At 36.9% G+C, this 13353-nt stretch overlaps 1 protein-coding gene across 3 annotated transcripts in view; it reads right to left on the bottom strand.

Moving 5' to 3' along the window:
- The window catches only part of FGF14 (fibroblast growth factor 14), a gene marked incomplete at its 5' end in the record, with an annotated part of 408369 nt that overhangs the window by 45603 nt on the left and 349413 nt on the right, over positions 1-13353 (bottom strand). The gene's annotated exons all lie outside the window — the stretch shown is intronic.

The following is a 13353-nucleotide window of genomic DNA, read 5'->3' as shown; positions in this document are numbered from 1 at the left end:
TTCCAGAGAATTAAAAAAACAGAGTCCATACAGCTTTTTCACTGTAAAATGTAGCACTAATTTCAAATTTTCACATGACAGGAAAAAACAAAACAAGTATGAGTCAGGAATTAAATCAGATTGAACAATCATGTTTATTCTTTGAAAGTCAGAGACAGAGAATAAATGGCCATAGTGAAAATATTTAAACCAAACATGTGTTTTTAACCATCTTGCTAACTCCAGGTGATAAAGATGAAAAATAATCACAGAGTTGGCTTTTATTGCTGCAGGACACAGCGACCCAGCATTTCATATGGATCTTCTCTTGTGATGGCTACAAACTCTGCCAGCCCCTTTTTGTGACCATGATATTGGGCACAGCTGACTAATGAGATTGAATTTGGTGGAAGCATTTGTATCAGTGCAAATCATCTACCAGAATACAGATTGTAAAGACAGGCAACAACATGGCATGTCACATGTACTCTGGCCATTTTATGTTAGGTTTTTGTCTATAGTTTACGCTTGTTTGACTTCTCTTTGCACTTATTGACTAGCCAAATAAAATGCAGGTCATTCAAGCTGTAGTCAGCATCACAGATTCTGCCATGAATGGCGCTTTAAACTTCAATAGAAAGGCAGAAATTAGTCAAAGAAGTTTCATGAAAGCAAAAAAAAATCCCTCAGAATGTCTTTCTATTGTCTTTAGACTGTTACAACAATGAAGCCTGGGCAATAGGAATAGGGGGATGGGGGTGCTGGGGGAAGAAAAGCTCTGATTAAGGGAAGACCTCACGCAGTATATTACCAGTCAGTACAAAATTCCACAGATGGTACCTTGAGGCATTTCCTGGCCTTAGATAAGTCCTAGTTTGAAATGTTTTCCCTTTAATCTTTTCGCACTGACTTTAAACGATTCCCTCTTTCACTGTGGGTTGCGAAGCGGCTCCTGGTGCTGCCTGCTGCAGAGGAGCTCTGACATTGCAAGGGTATTTTCTTTGATGAACTGTAACGAACCCCGAGTGCGAGGCTGCATTGTCTTCAGCCTTCATAATGGGATTGCTCATTAAATGGAAGGTAAACATATTAGGAACCACAATTTCCATCCAATCATTCAATTTAGAAAAAGGACAGACGTTCCTTGCAAAGTCAAATAGCATGGCAAGGTTATGTGTAATAGGGATTTTACAGTACAGCTATCAGCATTCGGAGATTGCCTGTTTACCAACAGGTATTGCTGTCACTATTGTTGGGCTTTTCCTGAAGCAGGGGAGAAAACTGAAGAATTATAGAATCACATACAGTATCTGCAGCCTGGTACGTTCAACAAATATTGATAAAGCAGACATGACTGCTATTTTCAGACATATTTGCAGCTTCATCATTTGTTTACACAAGAAAAAAAAAAAAAGTTCAGTGGCAAAGGTGATAGAACTGCACAATAATTTAAATACTGTTGGGGCTGATTTTGCAAACGTTTTTGAGCTTGGTGCTTAGTAGCATGAATACCCTTACTAAAATCAAGGGGAGTACTCAAGCAAATATAGCTTTTAGTGCCTTAAATTGCCTGAATCTTGAGGTTCACAGGTGCATAAATGTAGATCATTACGCCCACATGGAGTCCCCTGACTTCCCAAAAAAACCTCTATTTAGGTGAAATCATCTGCCCACTCTGTTCTTTTTTTAAAGATTAGAGATGCAGTTTGTGGAATAACATAACAGATAATTTCCCTGAACTTCAACAAGAAATTATTTGCTTCTTGTTCAGACAGATCACAAGAAGCTGACATAAAGACCGAATGTCAGTGCCAAAATATAATTAAGTTTGACAGAAATGTGAATACAGCCACCTTCCAGAATTTTTTTTTGTGACCATAAAGAAATTCTACTTTTAAAAGGTCATAAAATCCTCAACTAAAATCTGCAAATATATTTAATTTATAAATGTTTTTCTGCCTTTCATTTGGAACCTGCACAGTCTTTTAGACCCATTGACAGTCACTCTCACCTCACCTCAACTTCCACTTTATACAGAGACCAAGAATCCAAAGACTAAACACCACAAAATTCATACTGGTGTCTCAACATGACACTGTTTCATGCACATGTCCCTGCCCTTCCTCTGCCTTCCCCGTCTTTCAGGATTTAAACAAAGCTTGCAGAAGTTTCAAAATAACAAAACATACAAAAGCTCAGAGAGATGAGAAGATGCTAGATCCTGTTTTGCTCTTTTCAGAGTTACTAGAAGATGACAAATGAAGATTACTTTAAATACTGTTTCTTAGACTCAGTTCCATCATTAAAGCACCCCTGAAAACTGACCATATTATATTCTTCTGATTAACTGCAACAGAAATTATTACAGGTACTGTATTTGCTTAATAATTTTGTATCCATTTATTTTAGGAAATTTTCATGCTATCAATTAAATTAGAACTACTTTGAAGATTGCATGCCATATTTGATCTGTTAATATTTAACCACCTGGAAAGCTAATTACCATGCCTATTGTTTATTGGATATTTCATTCTGATCTTATATTAGTCACAATATATTGTTACATCTTAAAACTGATGTTGGATTCACTTTGAATCCAAATTTTCCACTGGTTTCTGTAATGTATGCCAGACCAATCTTTGGTTGGAGTAATTGTACCAAACTCCACACAGTACAATGTGAATGCAAAGCTTACTGACAATTACTGAAATAATCCTTTTCTCAAAAATCACAACTGCAAAATGAATGCAACCTGTCACACTGAATTAAGAGCATAATAAATGCATAAGAAGCCTGCTTTCATCTAGGCATAAAATATACATGGTCCCAATGGGCTGCCGAGTCTCAGTTGACTTGCAGCTTGGGAGAAAGTGTGGGCCTATCGAAGTCCTGACTCCAGTGGCACAGAAACCAACTAACAACTCTGGAAACTAAGCCACCCATTAGACTAAAAAATACTAAAAAACCTGCCTGTTTTCTCAAGCCACTAAGACATGGGGATCAGTCCAGGATTGTGAAATAGTGCTCACCATGCCATTTACCTTAGGGGCAGAAGACTTCTATTGTCGGTCCACTTTCTATTTCTTGTGAGAGAGATAGTGTAACTTCACAATTTCTGCCCATATGCGAGCAAAGTTGTATTTGGTGGTATGGCATACATGGTATGTGTGAATATGAATGACTGACAAGTAATGTACATTGTTGATTCTTCAAGGTAAGACTCACATCTTCTATGTTTTGCACTATTTTACAGTGTCAAAGTTCTGTAACAAACAGCTAACAACTTTTTTGGTACTGCAGAAAAGAACTGAACATGTATTCTTTTTTTGCGAAAGAGCTGTCTAAGAAGAATCTCTAATGATAATGTTCATTTTCGATACAAACAGGAATTAGTGGGGAAATTCTGCTTCTAATGCTGTGACAATATGTGAAGAGGGCAAATGGACTGACTGCATGTCAGTTAATACAGCATCAGGCCCAGGCAACAAAACAACTAACCAGAAAAAAAATCAAAACAAAACAAACCAAAATGTATTTAATTAGTAGAGAATTAAAAGTTAGGAATTTAGTTAGTCAGTTCAACATTATACTAAAGAAAATGTAGTTTTTCAGAGAAATACTGTTTCATTCTCTAACATGACTTCAAATTTGGTAGCTGACAAAGGAAACTGTGTTTCTATACACCATATTTCAACTTGGTAAAGTCACTTGATACTTTACAGCATTTTGACTAAAAAAATGAAGATGTCTCAACCATACTCTTCTAAGAAATCATCCTAGATTGGTGCTGTGCCATAGTCATCAACAATTCTGTGAAGTGATAGCTGATGAGAAAGACATGTACTAGGTGGACTGCTTGGTAAGAGGGGCAAATTCAGACAAAACACATATTAATATGGCCACATGGAGATTCTGGCATTTAGGGACAAGATGCAAGTGATACTTCTAAATCAAGGAGGAAGAATTATGGAAAATGCTAACTTTAAAAAGACAGAAGGTCAGGAAAGACAAGCAAAGACAAGTGACTTAACATGAATTCTCAGAGCACAGTGCTTTGGCAAACAAGGCTTACGGTAGCCTGGACTTGGTAAACCAAAGACCAGCTAATATTCGGAGAAGGTGGCGTTACCTCTCTATACAGCAGAATCAGGTCAGTGGTGGAATAGTGCTTGCATTTCTGATGCCCATTCTTCTAAATTTGGAGACATGGGAATAAACAGCTGTGAAGCTGGCTGGTGTTGCATTTATCTATTATTATTTCATCATAGTTCTGTTTGGAAGATGTATATTACATATTTTTGAGGAATGATGCAAAGTTGACTGTTCAAAATGGTGGGATGTCTAGTCTTAAAATGTATAAATCTTGAAAGCTGGTAAGCAAACCAGTCGTCCTAAATGGGCTGCTTTTTTATCTTAGTGTCTACTGGACTGCCTGTGCAGCAAAGCTCCTTCTGAAATATCTCCTAGTGTACTATGTCCATCATTAAATTTACAGGAGGGTTTCCAAGGGAGACTGGAAGGAAAATTTAGTTCGCATGAATAACATATTTTGCCACCACAATATCTACTGAAGGCAGTCATACAAATGCTCCTTCCTCTGGGACACTTGGGAAGATCCTATAAATGCATTGCCATGTAAAGAGGCATAACCAAGGTAACTTCTAGCCCAATGAGCATGCTTTTGTGTCCATACTAATTACTCTCATGAGAAATTAATTGGAATGGATATCTGAATGGTTTTATACTATGTGTTACAGGCTGTACCCTACACTTAGAGGACATGTTATTGATTTTCCCTTTAATATCCATGGTGATTACAGGAGCATTATCACCCTATTATGAAAAGGGGGAACTAATACAAAATTAATTGAGATAACTGGTGAATGTTAAGGGGATGCCTACATGACAGACTGAGTAATTTTGAACAAGTTTTGCCTTGTGCTCTGGGGTACAAGATAGCTCCAGTCCATAAGCTCTGCGACAACAGAATTCTGAACTCAGGCTCAAAGGTTGGTTGAGAAATAGAGTATATTGGCTGCACATGCCACAGTGCTAATGCAGATATACAAATTTTTAATTAGATACAGTTAATAATCTATTTTTTCAAGATACAAGTCAAGTCTGACCGCTCACCATCTACAATACAGACAAACGCACAACATACCAGTGTTACCAGGAACAGACATCCATTATTTGCTGTTCCACACCAAGATAAAACTAATACTCATTGCACAGAAGAGTTTAGAATTAATTTATTGCATCTTTTGATGAGCTTATCTTAGTAAAAATATACTTTTTTTCAAAGCAACCTATATAAAAATCAACTTGCCGTATGTGGATAGGGAAAGAAGTATTCCTAGCAAAACCACTGAACAACCTTAACTTTAAAATCAATTCTACCTTATTTATGTTATTATAATTTTATATAATATAAAAATATTTATAGTAAAAATATTTCTATTCCATTGTTGCTAAACCTCTAACGTAGAGTTATGAAGCTATGAATGCTAACCTTGGGCTTTTAGTGTAAGACTGTAAAGCATTTAAATATGAAAAAATATTTTTTACAACTTATAATAGCATGACTTATCATCATACGTTATACCATGAAACCAGGAAGTGCTTCTACAATTGACTTCATGCCCACTGAGAAATACCCTCTGAATAAAACTGTATTCAAGCAGGCATGCAGTATCTACTCAAGCAGGGAAACAGTGCACATCACAGTTTTTCAGTAAATAACCTGATATGACAGACTGTGCTATAAAAATATACCTCTGCAAAAATTCAACAAAATGCTTTCATTTTATTAAATTCTGAAAGGGTGTAAACTGAATTCAGGGGAAAAAAACAACTCTAACTTCACAAAGTGAAAAACTCAGGCTCCCCAACCTGTTTCCATCCTAAAGCAATCAACCATCAACCTCATCAAATCTTACAATGTCCTTATCATCTGGATTTATCTCCTTTACCTTTTTCTATAAATTCATTCATGAATTTTCCAGTATTTCAGAACTTATATCATCATAACTCTAGTTTTTCATTGAAAATGTCCTCCAGGGTTTACTTTGTATCACCACAGAGAAAATCAGAAAAAATTATTCAAGGGAAAAAATGTAAAAAATAATTTGCCTGTCATTACTCAAGAAGTTTTAAAAGAAAAAGTAGTAGTCTAGGTCATTCATATGGGTCATGCAAGCTAGTAAAATATAATAGTATATTTGTTTTTAGACGTCAGTGAATTCACACCTTCCAAGTTAGAATTAGTTTTTTAGTAGGAAAGTACAGACCATGATGTTCATTCCAATTTTAATTAACAATTTCATAAATAAACTGATGGGATAACAACATTAATTAAATTAATGGATAATACTAAATTGTAAGTTGCTGTAAGCAGTAATGGGGTGGTGGTTATAATAATAAGGAATGGCAACTTACTAAGAGGAACTCCTCCCCTTAACTGGGGATCACTGTATGTTGATATGCTCTATTAACAGTCAATTGAAAAGTTAAGATTTTAAGTTCTCAACATCACCCACTATATTTTATTAAAAAGAGCTTACTCTGATGTAATAAGGAAGTCTGTCTCACATACAGTAAATGTGAAATAAAAATATTTGGAGAAAGCTTCTTGGAACACACACACACACACACACACAGAAGAAGATTTTTATGACACTTTTCCCAATGTAAGTCCTGAAGACATAGCGGAAGTTCTGTCTTAGAGAGGCATGTGTAGTACAATTCTTTATTAGGAACCTGAGATTTTGGTTATATGCTGCTCTATTCACAGAACTGATTTCTTAATCCATATGAATTTGCTGATACTACACTTGGAATATCATATGCAGTTTGAAACTCCTCCATGCTCCTGAAAGTGAGCAATTTTGGAGGAAATGCACAGAAGGGGTTGAAAAGGTTCATTCATTCATTCATTCATTTAAGAAAAAAAAAAAAATAGAAAGGTTGATGAGGACAAAATCCAAAATTCCACAACCAAATATGCATGTACAAAAGCAGTGCCCAAGAAGACAGAAACAGACGTAATTAAAAATAACAGGATTCAAATTTCTAAAATGAAAATCAGTTATTGCTAAACTAGCCAGACTAATGTCTTTCCAACCATTAAAATCCTCTGTATTGTGCTACATTTAATTGCACCCATTGTCTAAGAATTAACATTAGCTAATAGACTTGTTATCTTCTTTATTAGTGCTCATTATGCTAAGCTACATTGCTTATTGGACAGCTGCCATTCCTATTTTATTTAAATTTTGTATACTGAATGTATTTAATCTGTTCACTGCTGCCAAACACAAACAAAAGGAAAGAACTAGAGGAAGGAAAACTGAGTTTAAATATCTAAATGAAAACAATCCATTTAATAAAGTATTATCAAGTAACTAAGAATAATACCACTTTGAAAAACGACAAAAGCAGGTGGGATAGATCTTGCATAAAATAAATATCTATCAAACTGAGATTATGCTAAATCCATTTTTAAACCATTTATCTTTTAAGTGGCTTTAAAGGATAAAGTTTAAGATGTGCCCCATATTCCACTAGACCCTTCAATGTTTATATCAGAAAGACTTGTTGCAGTGATGGCAAGACTGAGTTGTTATTATAGGTAGGTATTTGAAATGAGACTACAACAACTAGCTAGAAGACAACGTAGATCTTGCTATTTTAACATAAGCTTTCTCGCAAAATTTGTATTAGTTTCTAAGAAGTATGAATTGTTATGCTGTTAATTAATTTTTGTTATATTTTTTGAAAATTACTTCATGTGTTCTGCCTGATGACTTGAAGAAAGATAGTTTTGCCATTGACTTGATATCTTGTCATAACTTCAGCCTCATGCTTATGTTGAAACTGCAGTAATGACACTGACCTGTAATCAAAATAAATTGAAAAAAAAGCAGTGTAATAGTCTGATTCTTCACTTCACCATAGAACTCTTGACAACAGTAAAACAATATGAAGCACCCATAGATTCAATGTTTCTGCTCCAGAAAAACCAGCTATAAATCTGTAGCATTTGTTGCTACAGTCACTTGGGGGTTATCACTTGAGGAAAGCAGGGAAGAAAACAGGCTCATTTAGACCCAGCATTGGTCACATACAGACAAACATAGTTAGGCCTAGCCCACTGCTAAGGATGGCAGAGTCTTGACCTGGTTCCCATCTGAAAACTGTGCCATGATGTAACCTGTGCCATGCTAAAACCAACACAAAGCACACGTCCTTGTCAGGTAACTCAGCTAACCACAGCGAGGGATGTGGTATTTTGTTAAGATGATTCACTTCCTGCCAATGACATTTTTTTTAATTTACAAGTTCCTCATCTTGACACCGTCTGAACAAGTGGAGAAAGAATGAGCACCAAGGTACGAGTAACTGAGCAGCAATGCCCAGTCACCTGGTGGGTGCCATTACAAAGGGAAGTAATAGAGAGATGGCAGCCCCTGGCTTCAGCTATTCGGAAGCTTCTGACCCTGTCAAACCAAATGGCATACAAAGGACTGACTGCAATTTTTTCCAGTACATGAAGAGGTACAAGAGTGTCAAAGGTGAAGCACTAGAAGCTGACTGTATATCTATTTTCTATGTATAACTTACTGGAATGGATGACTGAATAAAAGAAAAAAAACATGTATTTGCAACTTAACATGATTTTTATTATTATTTTTGGAAACAAAATACAATTCATGCTAAATTTTTGACAGATTTTTTTCTGTCAAAATAATATTTTAAAATTTTGATTCAATAAACCACATTTTTACTTTTAAATTAACGAATTAATGAAGCATTATTATTAAAAAGCATTATTATCCAAACGGATAGTGAAAAAAACAAGGAGGCTGAGTGTGTGTACCTCAACATCTCAGCACTTATGTCCTGTCCCAGCAAAAAGTTTTATTATGCCAGAATTCATCCTACCAAGGATGTCCAAGTTGAAGCTGTAGTTGAAAGTGAGTCAATAGAGACAAGGGCCTCCAGAAACCAAATTCAGCCCAATTAAGTGACTATCTGGTGACTCCTCTGTCCCATGGCCTACAGAGAGTGATAGAAGAACTCAAGAGTTATGCGTGCTGATTAGACACCCAAAGTCTGCAATGAATCTGGGCATTATCACAACTGTTTCATGGTGTACAAGACATGACAATCATACTTTGCATAATCAAAGAAAAAAATAACACACTTTGTCCACTATTAGCTTTTATCTGAAATCAGATGTAATGGCAAACAAGCCATTTGGGATGTCAGATTTGAATTCAGATGATGCTCTACAGGGTATTATCACATAACTAGGCCCTCCCTGTTCTTCTCTCCAGTTCCCACACATGATGTTATCCTGCTTTGCTTTTGCACAGTAAGTGCCCAGATTTAACATCTTAGTAAATAATCAGATGAAGAGATGTAGATGATTGGCATTGGCCCTCTACTGCTCTTATACTACTATGGTGGTAAATTGAGCTCCTGATCCTTCCTTAATTCAAACTTGTAGAAATGCTTCAGGTTTTCTCTTTAAACCCATTCTCCATCCATTGCTTCAGGCTCAATTAAACTAAACTGTACTTTCAAAAATCTAGGATCAGGAAGCTCGTTCAGAAGCTTTCTCCAAAAGCACAATAAAAGCAGTCACCTTTTTCCTCCAGAATCCCAGGTTCTCCAAGAAGCACAAAACCAGACAATCAGAAACCAAGAAAAAGGTTCCCTAATTTTATCTGCAGGATTGGTAATAAATCAACATAATGGTAGGGGTTCTTTTGGCAACTTTTTTTTTTTCTTTAATTATTAGAAAATAATTTTCAACAGTGAAATGGCAAGAATTTGCCTATCAGTCCATATATAAATATCTTTAGCATGCTGAGTCACAAGTAATAGCTGAGGGCCCTAGGATGTCAGACTCTGAATAGTCCTAAACAAACTCTGCAGAATACACAGCTACATTTATGAAAATGTCCAGTCCTTCTATGATCAGTTACGTTTCCCCTTAATTCTAGCAAAATTCTCCACCACTGAAATTCCTGAGACTCTTTCCTTCTTCCTAATTTCCCCTGCAGTTTTCAAAACCACTGAATATCCTCCAAACCATGACAACCTTCACTTCCCTCACAGTGGTGTGAGGGCAGATCTGTCTAGCAGAAACAGCAAAGAAAGAAGAAAAACAGGAGATCTTCCTTAAATTAACGTTTTTTGCTTACCGCTGTTCTCTAATGCTTTTAGGGATATATGAGCACAACCCCGTCCCCTCAGATGACCTTTTCACAGGATTTGGTATTGCCCAAATAAGCTGGGTTACTTTGAAATATTTCCACTCCCTTCATAGCTCTTCTGCAAGACCTGTCACAGGAAGAGGCATTCAAATAGTAAAATATTACTTCCCAGCTGTTTAAACTATGTAAAATGTTAACAATATTCTAAATACAGGAAATCTACTTCTTTAATGCTCTTTTCTGACAGTTCACCACAACTGTATCCATTTCAAAGGCTTCTGCTCCCCACACAGAATTAAATAGCTGCTACAAATGTCCTTTGAACAGGAGTTCCCATCAGTGGGATAGGAACTCAAGCAGCCTAGGGTCTGGTATCAAACAGTCCCCCAAAAGAAAGATTATAAAGCAACCAAGGACATCTAAAGAGAGAAATCTAGGCTGAGAAATATTTGAGGAATTATCTTGAGAGAGAATTCTTCCATTAAATGTATCAGACATGATTTACACTATAAAGCATCTTCTATCACTGCGGTCCAGGGCATACATGCATTCTAGTCTAGTTTCAGTCCTGACAGCCGAACCCTGACCTTCTGCAAGTAAAGTAATATCAATCCTTGGAGTTATGTGAGCCTTTGATTGACACTTCTCCACTGTGGCAGTCTGCGTAGGTGTCTGTCAGCACAAACAGCTCTAACGTCAGTGTGACAGTTCCATTGTCTCTGCAACACTGGCTCTGCTGGACAGGTTTTCTATCTCTGCTGCCCAACGATTACAAGACTATACATTCATAAGCTTTAAGATGTCACTGTGTGCTTAGAAATGTCCCTACTTTGCTAGTCTATCAGCACAAGTGGATTTTAGTGCCCTAGATAAGGAAAGGGATCCTGGATTTTTTTTCAGCCTGAGGGTATAAAAAAAAAACAGTACAGCAGTCCAGCTACCAGAAATCAGAGGGAATACAGATTTCCTTCAGACATTCAAAAAAAGACACCAAGTCTTGTGGAAGATGTTCTTTATCACATGGGGAAAGCACAGGTCTGAAGCAAGAAGTCAAAGGACATAAAGAAAAGACAGCACTGCCACACGCGGGTACTGTGTAGAGCTTAACGCCATTTTGCACAAGGACTCAGTACCATGCCAGGAATGCAGAAGACTCTTTCAATGCCCAGTGGAAGGCTCCCAGATACTGCATGGCATAGAATTGTTCATAGGCAAAGGCAACAAAAAAGATACAGAGCCTACAAGACCCAGGAGCTCCTTCAGCCTCAGCAAAACAATGGAGAAAGATGGAAAAGGAAACCAGTGATTTACAACTGTCTGTACCACAAGAATTAAGAAATATCAGAAGAAAATCCATCATTCTTTATTACCTCAGCATTTTGCTCCTGATGTCCCATCATGATCTCTAAACACTTCTTTCCCTTCTGTAAATGCCAGGGAAAAAAGACTCTATTTCAAGGTAGCCAGTTTGTTTCTAGGTCATGGACATGGTAAAAAAAGGTACCCAGGGTGACAAATTGTTAATCAATCACAACCTACAGAGAGGAGTGTGCCAAAAACATCACGTCCCCAGTGAGTCTGTCCCTGAAATCCAGTGTGTGGTGTCGCTTTTTGTAGCGACTTGTTTTTTTTCTTAAATAAATTAAAAAAAAAAATCAGTAAGGTCAAACAAAAACTCTGGATTCCCAGAGAAAACACTTTATCAGAGGTGTCTCATATAGTCAAAAGTAAAAAATGCTCACAAACAAAGGAAACAAACAAAAATGTATATGGAACAGTACCAATTCAAGTTAATTTAAATCTAGTGAAAATATCAAAGCACATCCAGAAAAAATTCAGCAACTGATACTTGGACTATGCCACATTGCAAACATACTAATAAAGAGCCATCAAAAGTAGTGGTGCTGCTCAAAGATACCTTTTTTTTTGTATGCAAGATCAAAAGTTCAAGTACAAAGGAAACTGTTTGAATGCTGTACTTGAGTTCAATAATCAGGTAGAAATTACTAAATATTGTAAGAACAAAACGGCAGCAACAGTTCCCCTCTAGGGAATGAGATTAATTTTAGCCTTTGTGTAAGACTGTACATTTATTTAACTTTTCAAGGAGTAATGATTCTTTTGTTCTCTCATATATATATATATATATATTTTTTTTTTTTTTTAAGAAAATAAGTTTTATCTTAACATTAGGAGGAAGTAAAGCAGAGACTCCTCTCGTTCAGGTGGCAGTAGAGTAGGTATTGGCTCAAACTTTCGTGCCATGCAGTGTGGTTGTGCTCTAGCGAGGAAAGATGTTCCACAGTCAGTATGTACCTGCCTGTTTTGCTCCTGTGCTCCAGCAGGTCACCTTCGTGAAGAAGCCAGTGGAACATGTGAACATTAGTACCTCTGAGGGGGCTTGCAACAACAGCAGCAATGTTTGGTGAGTTAAGATCTGTCTTAGCTTTGTGATATATCCTGCTGCCTATATATAATTCTATTCAGTGTCTCCACGCTAACTTGTGCCTGCCCAAAGAGTAAATCATTATTTGTCATCTCTTTTTCTGTTTCACAAGACAAATATCAGTTAGGGCCCACAAGCTTCCATTGGAATAGTAATGGCACTGAATCCTCCTGTTCAGCCTTGCAGCTTCTCAGTGTATGATAACTATGCTTACTCTGGATTTTCTGATGCAAAACTAATTACCCTTGTCAAGTCCCAGGCAGGGCAGCAAGCTGTATTTTCATCATCAAACCAGCTCACAGCTGACTGTATTGCAGGGATAGGAGGAGCACAGCACACTATTGCAGGAATTATATTCTCCCATACAAAAGTTCTGCAACAGCCAACAAGTAGCTGCACTTTCCCACACCTGCCACTGAATGGGCTCATAACTATTAACGCTATCCCACTGTAAGCAGTTGGTGTGTAATGCCTGTAAGTCTGGTGACTTTCATTTACTGTTTTCACCAAGCATCCCTCAAACAATCTCATTTTCAGTGTGACACTCTTGGCTGCTCTTGTAGCTGCTTTGAATGCAGGAATATAAAGGATTGGTTGCACATACTGTAAAACAAAGTATCTCAGATAATTTTTCCAAAATATAAAATTCTGTCAAGAAAGTGGCCAAGAGAATGAAAGCCAATTTGAGAAACAGCGGTTAGGAAA

The sequence above is a fragment of the Streptopelia decaocto genome (genome assembly GCF_964273445.1).
Source record: "Streptopelia decaocto genome assembly, chromosome: 1".
Classification (NCBI taxonomy): Eukaryota; Metazoa; Chordata; class Aves; order Columbiformes; family Columbidae; genus Streptopelia; species Streptopelia decaocto.
Note: the sequence above shows the minus strand (reverse complement) of the source record. Positions and strands in the feature narration are given on the sequence as shown.